Source organism: Podarcis erhardii (assembly GCF_964252035.2).
Source record: "Podarcis erhardii genome assembly, chromosome: Z".
Taxonomy (NCBI): domain Eukaryota; kingdom Metazoa; phylum Chordata; class Lepidosauria; order Squamata; family Lacertidae; genus Podarcis; species Podarcis erhardii.
In genome coordinates this window covers 15810467-15824789 of record NC_138504.1, presented here as the reverse complement: position 1 = coordinate 15824789, position 14323 = coordinate 15810467, and the positions used below count along the sequence as shown (strand labels likewise).

Here is a 14323-nt window from a genome sequence, read left to right as displayed (position 1 = left end):
GATAAATAAAATTTCCTAATAATAAAATGGACTGTAAAATAAATAAATATATTAGCTATAACTTGTTTATTTTAGGATTTAAATGAGTAAAACAAGCTACAAAAAACCCTCCCCTCTAAAGAGTGATTACAGACAAGTGGGTGCCTTTTTACCTGTGTGAAATAATTGGATGTAATTGGTTCTTTTAACACATTTTCGTTTAACATTTTTAATCTTACTTAATTTTTCATTCTCCTCATGTGCAATAAAATTTGCTTTTTCAAACACCTTAAAAGAGGGAGAAAATGTCTACCTTCTATTTTTTCTTCCCTAATTATGTTTTCTTCTGAAATGGGGCCAACATGGAAGAAAAAACCCTATATGCCTATTTTCAGCCAAATACCCAGGATCCATGATTATTATTAATTCAGAATAATCTAACACCCCCTGGTTCTGTTTTTTACTTTACTCTTTCACCTCCCTTTTGTGAGTTTAACAGGTACTGTGTAATAGAGAGCTAAGCTAATCTATTTTGTTTGTTTGTACAGTTGTACCTCAGGTTACATATGCTTCAGGTTACATACGCTTCAGGTTACAGACTCTGCTAACCCAGAAATAGTGCTTCAGGTTAAGAACTTTGCTTCAGGATGAGAACAGAAATTGTGCTCCAGCAGCGTGGCAGCAGCAGGAGGCCCCATTAGCTAAAGTGGTGCTTCAGGTTAAGAACAGTTTCAGGTTAAGAACGGACCTCCAGAACGAATTAAGTACTTAACCCGAGGTACCACTGTACAGGTTTTTAGTTTTTTAATGGAATAAATAAATGATGGGGAACCTGTGGCCCTTCAGATATTGTTCGACTCTGAACTCCCATCAGTCACAGCCTGGTCAATAGTCAGGGATAATGAGAGTTGTATTCTCACAACAGTTCAAAGGTTCCTTACTCCTGGAATAAAGTGCCAGTTTTTGAATCATTTTTCATTGTCTTATTTGAATATTAGCTGTGTCTTATTTGAAGATGCACTATATTCTGTGGGGCTTTCTCCCTATTAGGTTACATGTAGATCAAGCTGCACCCTAAGATAGAGTGTGCATTTGTCCAGGGAGAGCAAGTTGAACTGTGAATAGGTTCCTATCCAAAAGGTAACATTGAGGATATGGAGGGAGTCCTTGATACTGGAGGTTTCCCCAGGTATAGTTATGGCAGGGGTGGGGAATTGGATCTGGCTAGTGGATCAGACCCTGCAGGCCATGTTTTTGATTCCGTAGATTCTAATACTGATTGATTCCAAAAAGTAGGACGCCCCCTGTTTCCAGGGAAAAGGGAAAGACATAACATAGTTGAATAGTATCTGCTTTGCATGCAGAAGATCCTAGGTTCAATCCCTGACATCTCCAAGTAGTGCTAGGTGAGCATTCTTCCTGAAACCTGGAAAGTGGTTGTCAGTCTGTGTAAAATACACTGAGCTTGATGGACCACGGGTATGACTGGTGGACAACTGTAATTTTCTATGCCCCTAAATTTACCAGCAGTGGATTTGATAGCAACTTCTCCACCTCTCCTTTTTCACAACTTTCCCCACATTCTTTTCCATTTGCATCTGGGTGCACTTCAGAACTTACATCTTGTAGTATTTGCTGGAATTGGTGTTTAGGAGTTCCAGATTAGACATGTAATAAGGTAAGAAGTATACATGATGGAAATCTCTTACTGCAGGATGAATTAATTTATCTTGGCTTTCCTATTACTTTGGGGATGGGAAACCTGTGGCCGTCCAGATGTTGTTAGAATTTGCCTCCCATCAATCCCAGAGAGCATAACCAATGGCAAGAGATAATGGGAGTTGTAGTCCAAAGATGTCTGGAGGGCCACAGGTCCCCCACCCCTCTATTGATATGGCAGAACGGAGCCAGAGTTTTAGAGCATGATATCAGGAGTGAAAAGTATGCTGAAGAGATTAAAGAACAATATAAAGAATTCTAAGCAGCTTGAGTATTTAAAAAGCTCCTTGCATGTGGAATTTAGCAAATTATGCTGCTGAGGATTGAGAAAGATTTAGATGGGAATTAGAGCTGTTTATGATAACAAGCCAAGCAAATGATAAGCCAGATGTACAGAAAATAACAATATTGCCAAGCGGTGCTGGGGAAGAAATCATCTATATTTTGTTTTTAAGAAATAAATCAGTTATGTAGTGAAGCTTGCAGCACTTGAAGGAAGATGTAATGAAACCGTAATAGAAGGGAGGGTGGGAAAAGGGGGCAAAGAATGTATCACATTCCTAGGGACAATCAAGCATAAGATTATCCATCTTTGTTCTTTTAGGCAAGTGTGCTGTAGAAAAGCACATGAAATATTTGTACCCAGGCAATCTAAATCACGAGACGAAAAACTGAAAGCTGCAATTTGATCTATTCTGTCCTGTTGCTGTCTGGTCTGGTCTTATCCTGCTGAGGACAGCCTAGGGCAATGCAAGTTGGGTGCTACAAAAGCAAGGAGAGGTCCTAGTAAGCAACATGCTGTACCCCCTTATGGGAGAAATGGTGTCTCTTAAAGAGCCAGCTCTCTGGTCTGAATATTGTATTGCTCCTGTGCTCTATGACTTCTTACCTGGTGTGCTCTCTGCACCACTGAAGTGATAAGGTAGCATGTAAGGCACTTGATTCATTGGGCCAAGAAGAAGATGCTCAAGAGGCTCCTGGCTCCATATCTATAGGCCTTGGGGTATGAGATATCATTATCACTAGCGTCTCATCAATTTATTACGGTCAGCATACCAGAAATACAGTCATACCTCTTGTTACATTTGCTTCAGGTTAAATCTTTTCAGGTTGTGTCCCATGGCGACCTGGAAGTAACGGAATGGGTTACTTCCGGGTTTCGCCACTCGCGCATACACAGATGCTCAAAATGACATCACGCGCATGCACAGAAGCAGCAAGTCGCGACCTGCAAACACACAGACGCAGGTTGCATTCTGCTCAGGTTGCGAATGGGGCTCTGGAATGGATCCCGTTCGCAACCAGAGGTACCACTATACTATGATATGTGGTTCAGCAGACTCCTGCCTACCAGGTTGAATGGCCCTCTGATTGGCAGCCTTAGGGTGAGACCCAGGAGCTCATTCCTTAGCTGGCAACACTGTAGCCTTGGATTCAATGCTGGAGTCATTGCTGGAGTCATGACAGATCCATGTGAAATGAGAAAATGCCCATGTTCCCTCCTAGATTCTGGACCATGCAACTGTCATCCCACGTCCCAGCTTCTGATGCAAGCTTCAGATTTCTTCATTCAGTTATGGTGATTCAGCTAGCTCTCCTACAAGATCTAGATTCCTTTCAGGATACAGAATCTCTGTTTCACCTGCCCTGCTAGTTGTGCAAATGTAAGAGAGGGAGGCAGCCAGCCAATTGCTTTGCTCTGAGAGAGGGGACCAGGTAGAAGGTGGAAGACTGTAGCTTTTCTTCTCTTATGAAGGATACACACCTGAGGTAGTGGCATGCTCAAAGCCAATCTGAATGAATAGCATATTCTACTGTTATTCACTGGCAGGGAAAATAATATTTTTTAAGAACACTAAGCCCCTTCCCCAACCCCCAGATACCATATTCAACAAGTCTTTTGGCTTCTGAGATGAAGCATTGAACCCACCACCTACCTGTATGCCTTTATTTTAAACTTCATTTAAAGGAAACTGAAATATGGTGCTCTTGGGTAACTGAATTATGTGCCCAAGGTCACATTTTATGCAGTTTCTTACCTGCCACAGATTCAAATTATAAACACAGTCCTGAAAAATCTACCTCCTATTTGTGAAACTAACTTTTTACTCCACCCCTCTTCCATTTTCTTCCATCTTCATGGCAACCCCATGAAGTAGGTTAATCTGAGAGATGGTGACCTCCCCAAGGTCATCTAGTGAGCTTCATGGCTGAGTGGGGCCCACCTTCTGGAGCTAGTCCAGAGAGCTAGCTTATCTATGATACTGACTAAGCTTGGAACTGTCCAAGCAGTTCAGCAATGGAACCAGTTACTGTGTGTGTTCACTCTCCCACAACAGAGGTTTTCAAGTAGAGGCTGGACAGCCATCTGTTGTGGGATGCTGTAGCTCTGAATTACTGGCATCAAGCAGATGGGCTTCTGGACCCTTGCCAACCCTATTTTTCTATGACTCTGCATGTAGAAGCATTATGGCTCTTCGCAGAATATGGCTGTGACAGCATACGGGAGTTGATGGCAATCTCGGCAGAAGTTTTATTGACATGTGCACTCCCCCAAGTCTATAGGAATTGATAGTGTTTTCTAGTGAGAAAATGTTGGATGTCGGGTGGAGAAACTCAGCTTGAATTCCCAGCTCAGCTGGTACAACGTGGCTTCTTGACTGGACAGCTCCTTTCCTGCTACAGCAAAACTTCCCAAGGAGCTGCCCCTTACAGTGCTGGACAGCTCCCCAACCCGACTTGTTAATAAAGAGGAACTTAAGCCACACCACTCAGGGTTGGCAGAAACAGGATACTTGTCCAAAGGCCCCTGGAATCTGAGTGCTAGCTTTGCTTATAAAAAACGAGGGGGAGAGAGATTTATGGAGCTTGCAGGCAGCTGGATATCAGCTTGTGTGTCAGCTGGACACATTTTTATCACTCCAGTGTCTATACAGTTGATGGCTGTAGTCAGATAACAATGGAAAAGTAATAGCCTGGCAGGCAGGCAGGCAGCCTAAGCAAGTTATGTCTATCTAATGGGGACAGATTGTCCTTGGTGAAAGAATTTCTAAACCATTGGATCCAAAACAATGACTTTCATTAGTGGAGAAAGCCAGCCAGATCTGTCACAAAGCAGTTTGTGTGTGTGTGTGTGTGTGCGCGTGTGCACGTGCGTGCGCGCATGCATGCATGCAAGACCACACACACACACCAGCATTTTCCCAAGTGCAGAGCAACCAGAATTGGAAGATGGCTTGTTGACTCAGCATATTAATTTACCACAGCCCGTTGCCAAAAGACTGGAAATCTGAAGGCAGATGATTTTCAACTTTAGGAGATGAAAGAAAAATTCCACTGCCAGTTGTAGGCTTTAAAGGGCTGTATCTAATTTATCACCCTCTAAAAGCTGCAATAACTCCTCAAGGAGGTAGTTAGGGTGGGTGGAGGGAAATCCTTACAGCAATTCAAAAATAAAACAAGACGCCCAGAGAGAAGAGCCTCTTTACTTGCAGGATCCAGAAGAGTTTCAGCAGACCTGTCCAGGAATGCTTTAGGCATAAGCATTATTCTTGTAGGACAAAGGGTCAAGCTTACTACAGGTCATGACCTTGGGAGGATGTCAGGCAGGGATCCAGAATCCTTGCCATGCTCTGGCCAAAAATGGGAGCTACAAGGTATCAAGTTTGGCCTCTCCACAAAAAATCTCTTGAGCATCAATTGGCCAGAGCAGATTATGTGACAAGGCACAGACATATATTCAAGCCATTGGTCCATCTATGGTCTGTTCTGGCTTGCAGCAACAATCCAGGGGGAATTTTCTAGCTCCTCTACCAGAGATCTTTTAAACTATATGTACTGGCTAGCGAATCTGGCTTCCTATACAGTCAAAGTACATACTCAGCTGCTGAACTACAGCCCACCCACCTTTAAAAGCTTCTTGACAAGGAGTAACCTCTGTCCTAAATGATCAAGAAGGGAAGTTAGCTTGTTCCTTACATATTTGTCTGCCTCACTCATTGAGAGTCATGCCCACAGACTGAACGGTGGGTTGTATCTCAAAGCAGGGGGTGACCTATTCTTAACCTTTGATTTTTTTAAGGGAAAAAAAACGATTTCTGAAGTTAATATATTTTTTAAAAAGCTTTTATGGTTAAGGTAGGTCTCCATTTCTGAGAACTGCAAAATGCCGGTTAAGCCACAGTTGCTGAATGATCACAAGAACAAAATAAAAGTCTGCTGGACAAGGCCAGGCTGGATCTAATCCATCATCCTATTTACTCTGTTGCCAACCAAATGCTCACTGGAATTCTGAAAGCAGGACCTCGGTCTAATAGCTCTTTCCCCACTTGGTATTCCCAGCAAGGATTATTCAGAGGCATACTTCCTCCAACCATAAAACATAGTCATTGTCGCTAGTAGGCATAGTTAACCTGTGGCAGTTGTTCTCGGCCCCCTTTTCAGTGGTGGCCCTATACCTCTATAATACCCTCCCTTGGAATATCCATATACAGTGGTACCTTGGGTTAAGTACTTAATTTGTTCCGGAGGTCCGTACTTAACCTGATACTGTTCTTAACCTGAAGCACCACTTTAGCTAATGGGGCCTCCTGCTGCTGCCGCGCCACCGGAGCCCGATTTCTGTTCTCATCCTGAAGCAAAGTTCTTAACCTGAAGCACTATTTCTGGGTTAGCAAAGTCTGTAACCTGAAGCGTATGTAACCTGAAGCGTATGTAACCCGAGGTACCACTGTCCCTTAGAAGATTGGAAAAAAGACTTTTTTATTCTGGTTTACATTTGGGTAGCTTTATGGTTATTGTTGTTTCCTCTTAAGAACTTACCGGTAAATTTTATCTAGTTACTGTTTTCATGTTGTTAATTGCTTCGACTGTTATTTCAAATCTTGACATTTTAATGTTGTATTTTATTAATTATTTGTAACCCACTTTGGGAAGGTGTATAACCTAAAAGGTATGTTAGAAATACATTGTGTTAGTGGTGGCGGCAGTGATAAATCATCCCAATCATAATCAAAAGCTGATAATGCAATCTACACTGCATGAAACATTTGCTTTGCTATGCTTACCAGATGCCTTGCAGAGGCTTGTGCAAAACTCTCAATGAGCTTGATAAACTCTTCCCTGGATATTCTGTTTCCTTAAGTCTCAACTTGGTGCCCTACAGATGTTTTGGGCTGTGATACCCATCATCACTGGGCATTGGCTATTCTGACTGAGGCTGATGGGAGTTGGAATCATAGAATAATAAAGTTGGAAGGGTCAGCTAGTCCAACTCCCTGAAATGCAGGAATCTCTTAACACACAGTCCCCCTTACAATTTGAAACCATACCGGACGCTGCTTAGCTTTGCAAATATGCTGGTAGTTTTATTGCTGCAATTAACCCTAATCCTTGCTGTTGTCCAAAATGACTGCAGGGTTGAGGAAGGCTGCTTTAAGCTATCCAATATTCCCCTAGGAGTTGCTCCTCTCCACTTCAAGCCTATGTGGCTCTTCTGGCTGACCCATGACTAGTGTTGCTGGAATACAACTTCCATCATTTATTTTATTTGAATAATTTATATGCCACTTTTCATTCAGAGAATAGTATGGCAGTCTAGCCAGCTATGCCGAATGCCACATGAACAACTCTGCCCACACGTAGCAGAATCCAGGAGTAACATAAATTTTTTTAACTTCCTGAATTGCTGCTGAAATGGTTGCTTTAGCTCCACGTGGTATTTTTTCAAGAGGACTGCATTGGAATTTGCAACATTTATAAATCGAATGACTGAGGTGCCTTGATTGAAATGTATGTTCCGTATAAAGAGTATTCCTTTTTAGCTTTCTGTGTTACATTGAAAACAGTTCATGAATGAAGGAATGGAGACCAAAATACATGCTTGGTGGCACTTGAGAAAGAATCTTGCAAGACTCCTGGGAGGCACATTGGTGGAAATGAATTGCAGTGGCAGAATAGTCAATGTAATGGGGGAGTTGAAAGTGGGTTTGAGGATGTTAAACATTGGTACCTGATTTCCATGCAATGAGAATGCATCACTGTATGTTTTACTTGGGGAGAAAATAATCCATACTAAAGGAAACGGCTTCTTAAAGTCCTAATGCTGCTTTGATTTGCCAGATGAGGAATGCATATCATAATAAGCCTGCATCTACTATTTTTATATCATTACATTATTGAACCACACTTACTATGGTTATCGCATCTGAATTTTTAGAATTGTTTCACATAGATGTGTACCATTGAGTGTTTCAATTTATTTTTTCTCTGACTCCACCTATATTAGAATGGGAGATTCATAGGTCATGATTTAGTGCGCCTGGAGGCCCACATGTTCCCATCCCTGTCTATCCTATTGCAATCATATGGACCATAAACAGACCAAAACACAAGGGAAGCTTTTCATGAAGGAACAGTGACCAGCACTGCATAGAATCAGATTCTCCACCTTAAGCAGAAGAACCCAGTTCCTGTTCATCACCCCCTCTCAACCCTGTTTTAAAACCCTATTTTAAAGGTAAATGACCCCTGAAGTTAAGTCCAGTCACAAACGACTCTGGGGTTGCAGCGCTCATCTCACTTTTCTGGCCGAGGGAGCCGACGTTTGTCTGCATACAGTTTTTTGGGGTCATGTGGCCAGCATGACTAAGCCGCTTCTGGTGAAACCAGAGTAGCGCATGGAAATGCCGTTTACCTTCCCGCCGTAGCGGTACCTATTTATCTACTTGCACTTTGATGTGCTTTTGAACTGCTAGGTTGGCAGGAGCAGGGACCAAGCAACGGGCACTCACCCCGTTGCGGGGATTTGAACTGCCGACCTTCTGATCGGCAAGCCCTAGGCTCAGTGGTTTAGACCACAGCACCACCTGCGTCCCCCTTCTGTGTGAGGCAAGGGTTCAGCTCTATCTTTGAGAGAGGACTTTGCCCAAGTGCATTTTTTCCTTTTCTCACTCTTTCTGTTTTCATTTAGATTACTTTGTTTCTTATTGTATTATGAAAAAGCCTTAATAAAAATTCATGAAAAAGAAAAGGTGTGGAGAAGCTTTTTCTGCTTGAGAATCACATTCACTTCTGGGCCGCCTATGGGGGGGGGCAGGGCCAGGCCGGACACACATGCCTGTGGTAAATAAGGCCGTAGCAAGAAAATATGAATCTTGATGTGTGTAGCTCAGACTCTTAATATCAGGGTCTTGGGTGTGAGCCCCATGTTGGGCAAAATATTCCTGCATTGCAGGGGGCTGGACTATAAATGGCCCTCGTGGTCCTTTCCAACTCTATAATTCTATGATTCTTCCTTTGTATAGAAGACTAGCTTGCACACAAACTCACATACTCTGTTCTGCCTTACAGCCAGGCAAGCAAGAAAAGCATGACCATAGTTCATGAACATATTCAAGCCAGGCAAAAACACTCAAAGAGCATGCAAGGCAGAGGAGGGGTGATTTGAGGAGAGTCCTGAGGACCAGATACTGGAGGAGCTGCATTTTGCACCTGGGCCTGAGTTTTTCCATCCTTCTGTTAAGTCCTAGTTCCCAGAGGGCTGCTGGTGCAGGGGGCACTCTTCTTGATATACTTTTTCATGGTAGAAATAAATTGTTCAGTGTGTGCATAATGTCTATGTCAGTGGAGTGTTTTAACAGCCATCTTTATATCATACCTTGAATAAGCTGCACTTCTTATTGTGTGAATAAGTGATAAAAGGGAGTAGTAAAAAAGAAGGAACCTAGGCTGCCATGATATTATACACATTTATCTCCTGCTGTAAATTAGATGTCGTTCAGTACTGCAATTAATAGGTAAAAGAACACACAGAAAGAAGGAAAAAACACATTAAGGGATTATGACCTAGGCGCATGCGCGCATGCACACACACACACACACACACAATGCACACACTCTCTCACACACATAAATCTGGCTTCTTTTCTTAGACCTCTTAAATATTCAGGCTTTGTAATTCAGTTGAAGCAGTTTAATGCCTAATATTTAATGTAACACTTTGAGCCACTTAATTTCATATTCCAAAGCTTTAATGGGCATAATACTAGATAGATGATTGTACTATTAGTCTAATCTTTGACAGTATCCATATGGTGCTCTGGAAATGATGTACGTGTTTGGCTTTTCAAGCAGGTTTTTGAATTCAAAATAATGATAACCACTGAAGGTGTTTCTGTCGTATAAGTAAGTTACACTGTGATCTTCAACTCTGTATTGCCTTATACATGCCCTTTTATTTTATCATTATTTTCACAGAGATAGGGAACAATGAATCTTTTCAAGATCTAAACAATGAATCTTTACCAATCATTTGGCAGTCTATTATGAACTAGGGTAATAGCAATGATATCTGAGCCTCTGAAGTAAAGCATCCCTAATTCCTTTGTTATTGACTCCCTCAAATTTTGTATTTTGGGTCTGGCAATGGTGGTTCATATTGAATGAAAAAGGTTCAGGATAGATGATTGCTTTAAGTATATGTCTAAAGACCTTCACAGCAGATCACCATTGGAAACAAGTTTAAAAAGGGAGAAGGAATCTGTGGCCCAGCAAATGTTGCAAGACTCTAACTTATATCAGTTGCAGCCAGCATGGCCAAATAGTCAGAGATTATAGGAACCATACTTGAACAACAACTGAAGAGATGGTGCCATCATTGAAACAGCTCTACTGCAGGCCAAACAGCCAAGAGGTACTGGAATATTCACAATCAATAAAGGAAATGTTTTCTTGCTTGTTTGTTTTATCAAGTTGTTTTTTTTTAAATAATCCATTATCAATCTAAATCTATATCTGCATCACCTATGTTGTGTCTTGAAGCTGCATTCATTTTGAAATTTGGATGCCAACTGGTGACTTAATCAATTGGCATGTCACTGCTTTCCTCAGTGCAACTTTGAGATGTTACAAATGGGGAAGGCCAGAGCTTAGTGGTAGAATACCTGCTTGTTATACAGAAGGTCACAGGTCCAATTTCTGACACCTCCAGACAGGGATGGGAATGTCTGCTGCCTGAATTTTTGGAGAGCTGTTGGAGTAATTATGATTTTACTTATGCTTGTGGATTTAAATATGTTATAAGTCTCTTGGATACATTTCTATATAGCAAGCGGCTGTAAGCTCAAATAATGATAACAATAATTACAGCTGAAAGTGTTACGATTAGGATACAGTTGTATTTTTCTTTAAGTTCTCTTTGGAATGTTGCTTGAATATTTTCAATCTGGAGTCAAAAGAGTTGTGGCTTGTTTGGCTGCTGACAATCATGAAGGGTGAATCAAAACCACCTTGAAAAATATGCTGTCTCAATAGATCATACAGACAAACTCTAATTCTCACAAATTTTGGCAGATGTAGACACTGGTGCATCGGAGTGCAGTCATTCTGCCACAAATACTTTCAAGGAAAACTTGTCAAAACTGCTGCCAATTTCTTCTGCAGCTAATGCAAGAGATGTGATTGTCTTCAGAACAGAATCATCACATTCAGCAGTAAATAAGCATCATTCTTTGGTCACACAACTCTCAGTGAAGAACATTATTATTAAATTTAATTAAAGCATGTAAAAACCATCGGAATTAACAGTACTTTTCTTGTTTGCAAACCAAGTTCAATTATTTTATTTTCCTGGACAAATACCTCAGTTTGAACTGGTGTTGCGCAAATTGTGAAATTAATCAAATTGAAAGTTCATGGCGAATATTAATGTCAGCTGCAATTAATATGTTGGAATGAAACTCATTTCCTTTTGCCTTGAAGCAGATGGAAGCTGGGCCAGAAAGCAAGAGTCCAAATATTTACTAACTTCAGCAACAAGTTTAGAAAGGAAAAGGTTACAGCAATATAATTTGACAGTTTGAAAATGTATTCCCCCCTTCATTTGCTTACTCTTTCTGTCATGAACCTGTTTGTCAGTTAAGGTTATCGTCAGAGTATCTTTTCAAGTCTTCTCTACCTCCAGAGTATATGAGTAAATGATTACTTTCCCCTCCCCCTGTGGTGGCATGCCCACTGGCAGAGGAAGAGGAGTGCAGGGGGAGTGCACCACCCCTAGAAGCACGATCCCGGTGGGGTGCCATCGTGGCTGCCCCCCTGCCCGCGCTGGGCACCATGCCCCCAGGACACACACCATGCCCCTATGGGCAGTGCCTCACACCCCCAGGATGCGTGCCAGCCCTGGCCCCGCCTGCTCTCCGCCCCCCAGTGCCGGAGCATGAAGCTCTGCCACTGGGCATGCCAGCTTTGGGAATTCTTCATTAGGGTCCGTCCAGACTGGTTTTTTTGGGGGGGGGGCGCGGCGGATGGACAGACAATGTAGGTGTATGATGCAACATGCCACTCACGCAATAATAGTGCATTAATGGTGGATTTATACTGGATTGTCCACACATCATTTCACTTTCTTAGTTGTTCTGCGATGGTTCCCCTATGTTACCATATTATCCCCCATTTGGAGGGGTACTCTTGTACTATAGCACAACAAAAGTGGAACAAAAAAGTGGTTTGTAGTCTAAAAAGTTACAGGATTTTAGCAAGAAATTATAAGACATGCATCTGATGCAAATGAAGCAAGAGCTTCATTTTTTTACAAGAGCAAAGTATGATCGCCTATACAGTCATACCTCAGGAAGAATATGCTTCGGGTTAGGCAAATTCGGGTTGCGCTCTGCGGCGACCCGGAAGTAATGGAGCGCGTTACTTCCGGGTTTCGTCACGCGCGCATGCGCAGACCATCAAAATGGCGTCACGCGCACACGTAGACGCACCGTCAAGTCTTGCATTCCATTCGGGATGCGAACGGGGCTCCGGAATGGATCCCGTTTGCATCCCGAGGTACCACTGTAAATTTAATGATAACATCCTGAGCACAAATAATCATGATTCTTCAATAGAAAGGACACCTGGAGGGGACCTTTGGGCTGCTACTGCTGTGGCTCCTTTCCTCTTTATCATCTGCTCCTCTTAGAGGAGGGGAGGGGAGCCAGTCCCCCCCCCCACGATGGTACTGAACTACAACTCTCATCAGTCCATGCCAGGGATGATGTGACTTGTATCCCAGCCACATCTGGAGGACCAATTCTGTCTTAGAATCTTAGGCTTCTTCAACTTTTACTCCTTTTAGACCACTTGCCCGTTTTCAGTCTTTTATCTTTTGATTCCACTTTTGTTATTGCCGAAAACAAAAAATGCGCGCTCTGTTGGCCAGTGTGCTTTTGATTTTCCCTGGAAATTTTACCTGTATTTTGTTCAAATCCCTTTTTGGCGCAGCAAAGTCCTTGTATTGTATTGTTCTGTCCCTTTTCTGAATAGGTGGGCTGTGGGCTGTAGGCCTGCTGAATCTCTGTACGGACTGCTGAAAACCTGCTTCCTTCCAGCTCCCATCATCTCCTCCATGGCCCCTTTCTCTGCTATGCACACACACACACAGAGAGAGCTTTATTGCAGTCCATAGACCCAAAATACACAGTACAACAGTAGTACATATCTACAGTTATTAAAGTGTAAGATCGGCCTTGCTAGCCATATCTCCTAGCAATAATTGTAGCCACTTACATATAATGTGTTTGTGTGTGTTTGTACAGTGGTACCTTGGGTTACATACGCTTCAGGTTACAGACTCCGCTAACCCAGAAATAGTACCTCGGGTTAAGAACTTTGCTTCAGGATGAGAACAGAAATCGTGCGGTGGTGGCGCGGCAGCAGCAGGAGGCCCCATTAGCTAAAGTGGTGCTTCAGGTTAAAAACAGTTTCAGGTAAGGAACGGACCTCCAGAACGAATTAAGTATGTAACCAGAGGTACTCATTCACAGCACCCACATACAAAACATTAACTTGTTCATAAATAATATAGTTTGGGATGAGCAGTGTGGCAGCCATGCTTTCTGATGATACCAGATTGTCCAGTCAGTTAAAACAAAATGATCTCCAAGAGGATTGCTCCAAACTGGGTGAATGGGCAGTAAAATGGAACCCACAGTTCAATGTAAGCAAAGTAAAAGGGTACAGATTGCACCATTCTACTCCATTCAAGGGATAGATCCCATCTCCTTTCACCCGGACCTGGCTGCATGCAGTTTCCATGGCACTGTGGCTTTCCACTTCCCTTTAATTCCTTTCTGAAAATCAGTCACATAGATTACAACGTGCAAGAGAGAGAACGTCGCTAAAATTGCTGAGGCCCCAAATCATGCAGAGCTGATGTTCAGAAAATATGCACATTCACGCAGCACTGTCATTTGTTAGCAGGGATGCTTAAAATATGATGTAAGGGGAAGCCAGGCTGCCGAACTCCCTTAAAACGTGCCTAGGAATTACAGCAGTCTTATGCAAGCAAAGGAAAACTTTAAACCAATTACAAATCTTGCTTGGAAGAAGGGCCTCTTAAAAATAAGAACTGTTTAAATGTCAGGTATTAATAAAAAAAACCTGTCAATTTTAAATCCTATTTAACTTTCATGTGCTGGTTCCTTGTTGTCATAGCTGCTCATTAGGAATTTGAAACAAATGGGGGGGGGGGAGAGAAAAAGCTCTGTGGAATAAAAGCCACTGAATAAGAGAATGAAGCAGTGCATACAAAATATAGTAGAAAGTAGCACAGCAAGGTATGAAATCGTTAAAATGCTCT

General features: G+C 42.3%; 1 long non-coding RNA gene across 4 annotated transcripts in view; it reads left to right on the top strand.

Moving 5' to 3' along the window:
* The window catches only part of LOC309334079, an 87068-nt gene that overhangs the window by 63615 nt on the left and 9130 nt on the right, over window positions 1-14323 (top strand). For 3 of the 4 annotated variants that reach the window (XR_014152846.1, XR_014152847.1, XR_014152849.1), the window contains one exon: window positions 772-932. The exons of the other annotated variant lie outside the window; for it this stretch is intronic. This is a non-coding gene — a long non-coding RNA (uncharacterized lncRNA). The remainder of the gene's footprint in view (window positions 1-771; window positions 933-14323) is intronic. 4 annotated transcript variants of the gene reach the window in all.